The sequence below is a fragment of the Pteropus alecto genome, unplaced genomic scaffold (assembly GCF_000325575.1).
Source record: "Pteropus alecto unplaced genomic scaffold, ASM32557v1 scaffold10554, whole genome shotgun sequence".
NCBI lineage: Eukaryota > Metazoa > Chordata > Mammalia > Chiroptera > Pteropodidae > Pteropus > Pteropus alecto.
This window is the reverse complement of record NW_006435754.1, coordinates 1-3,195: the sequence shown is the minus strand read 5'-3', so window position 1 is coordinate 3,195 and position 3,195 is coordinate 1. Positions and strand designations below refer to the sequence as shown.

Genomic DNA, 3,195 nt, shown 5'->3' with positions numbered 1-3,195 from the left:
AAATTACAGAAGCTAGATTTTCTCTAATTTTATAACATCTGAAAGAAATCAGTTTTGGTTTTCTGAAATGAATGAAGCATGATGCTTAACAACATAGTGTCCCAAGATTATATGACACATCAACATTTCTTGAAAAATCCATCTTTTCCCCATAACTTATAATACATTGTAATTTTTATTGTGGACAATGTATAAACTTTGAATAGTGTTGCTAGAAACAAAAAAAGACAGAAAATTGAAGTCCGTCATACTCATAGGTAGAACAACACACTTCACGGAATAAGAAAACAATCATTCGAGGGACAATCTCTATTGCAAAAATTGTACCATTTGCTCATGGTTCTTTCCATGATCACAAAATACGCCCCCAACATATAAAATATGAATCTTGTCCTGAGTCAGAATGGCTTGTGTATGTGTCTCAGAGACCTCTAGGAGCTCCAGAAACAGCGACGCTCAGAAATAAGCTTCTCAAAATGAAAGCAAAGTTACCAAGTCCACAAAAAGACATGGAATACAAAATTGTCACAGGGAACGCAAAATCAGGAAACCTTTGATAATGACAGAAAGGTAAGCATGGTAGGCAAGGTTAGGAAGATACGGGAGGCCTGCAAAGATAAAATAATTAACAACTGACAGAGCAGGGAAGTGCACAGATTTGAGGAGACTAGAAATGATGAGCTTTGTGTTCACCATTCTTAGTACATACATTTCTAGCCAATGCTAAGAGAAGTTCAATGCATCAAGAAAGAGAAAGCATAAAGGTTATGCTGTGGAAATTGAGGTACCATTTTCCTCAAATTTAAAGAATCATTATCATGCACTGTTTTTCATATCATAACTATTGAGAAGTTTCCATTATGTAACCGTATCAATTTCAAATATTTCAAAACATAAATTTGAAATTTAGGCTTATTTACAAATTAAGTTATGGTTGATAAACTGTCATTTATTACATGGCAATTATAAGTTTTATTGCTCTTCTACACAAAGGGTAAAAAAAATCATCAATCAAATGATTTAGAGAACAATTAGAGTTACTGAACCAGCAAAATATCTCATATACATAAGAAGGGATTATAAAACCCAAAAACCAATCAGTGAATGAATCAAATACATGTGGTAACCATGAGATCAAACACTAACTGTGTACCCAACATTCTAGCTGCTTTTCTCTCTCGCTTAGCTACCCTGTTCTTACAATTCCCTGATTATGTAGCTACTTTCTACTGTAGATTCAAACTTTTTACTCTGTTTTCCAGAGTAAATACATTGAATACATTGAATCATTTTAACATGAGAGATGTGAAAATAATAGAGATTTTATCAATATCCAGTTTGATTTACAACAAGCTGAAACCACCTATGGAGTAGAGAGCACTTACTAATTCCTCCATTCCATCCTCATGGGCACCTGTATGCAAGGGGTAGGATCCATGAGATAGTGAAGCAAATTCCTAACACGGACACCTATGGAAATTAAGCATAATAGATTGACTGCCATCTAAAAAGTTTCCCTGGGGAAAATAAGCAAATCAAAGCGAAGGAACATCAATAACAACAAAAAGCAACAGCCCTATGAAGTCAATCACACAGAAATTTTTGACAAGTTGAGAGTGAGTAGAAGACTTTGTAAGGAAAGAGGAAAAGAAATCAAGGAAAACAAAGATGTTTTTAGGTTAGCAAGGAAACAGTCAGTGGAATAAAAAAGAAAATTGAGGGAGGGAAATATCTGCAGGGATTGGGGTATGGGGAGCTCTGCAATACTTAACAAATAGGATTTAACATTTATTAGTCAAATAAATATTATGGAAGTATGAGAGAAGTACACATAGTAATATCATTGAAAAACATTGATTTACCCTATTAAATTTGAAGAATATGTTTTTCTTCTTAATAATAGTCGATAACTTGATTTTCAAAATCTCATTTCATTTGGACAGTGTAAAGATATCTTCAACTATCTCAATCTAATTGCTTACATTTGTTCAAAGAACAAAATCATCGCTGATGAACTGTCCTCGAAAACCGACCACTTACAATAACTTTTATGGCTTTCCGAATCCATGGGTAAAATAAAGCATAAATCAAAGGGTTCCTGGCTGAGTTATAATAAGCACACCAACAGCAAATCTCATAAAGATAGGCAAGAGTTATGAAGCCAAAAAAGGCATCAATAAGTGAGTCAATACTATAAGGTACCCAGGAAATCATAAATGCTACCACTGTCACCCCTAGAGTTTTAGCTGATTTCCTCTCTCTCTTGGCCACTCTGGATTTATAACTATCTGATGATGATTCTGTATTGCCACCTGTATTTTCAATCCTTTTAGCCTGTTGTCTATCCACAAGAAAATATTACTGTAGAGAATGATAGTAACAAGAGTAGGTATAAAGAAGGATAGAAAATATATCAACACTCAGTTTAGATTTGCAACTGTCTGACAACCTCCTATGCAGTTGAGGGCACTAGCTAATTCTTCTAGCCCATCATCATAGGCACCAGTGTAGAACACGGCACCACTGTATGCAAAGGTCAGGATCCAGGAGATGCTGATGCAAATTCCAGACAAAGACACCGTGGACTTGGTAGGATAGAGCAGAAAGTTAGTAACAGCATGTACCTGTTGATGGAGATGAAGCACAAGTAGAAGAGAGAAGAGTAATAAAAAGCCACATCACAGCACGAGTGGAAAGTACAGAAGCTCTGCCTGAAGTACGAGCAGCTCTCGACGGACCTGACCATGCTGAAGGGCATCACCCTGAAGCCCAGCAGAAAGTCAGCGCAGGCCAGGGAGGCGATGAGAAAGTTGTTTGGAGAGTGCAGCTGCTTGAAATGCAGGACTGAAATCATCACCAAGAAGTTTCCAAACACTGCCAGCACAGCCCCAAAGCCAAACAGTGCATAGAGAACCAGGCAGGGTCCCGGCGAGTACGGGGTTTTCACACAGGATCCGGTCACATTTTCTTTGCACAGCTCCGCAGCTGCAGCGGGAGCGAGTTGCTGCTCATGCCGCTTCTCTTTATATTTGGAGAATTCGGTCCTTCTTGATTATCATGAGAACTATGAGATTCTAACTTCAATATTCCTGAGGGAGAAACATAAATACGCCAGGATGACTGAGGGAATTATCAGCTATTACTACTCATGTTTTCTTCCATTTACCAGTTTTTATTATAAATCTCAAATGTTTA

General features: G+C 37.1%; 1 pseudogene; it reads right to left on the bottom strand.

Moving 5' to 3' along the window:
* Positions 1–1,978: 1,978 nt before the first annotated feature.
* LOC102888733 lies at positions 1,979–3,047 on the bottom strand (annotated as a pseudogene).
* Positions 3,048–3,195: the final 148 nt, after the last annotated feature.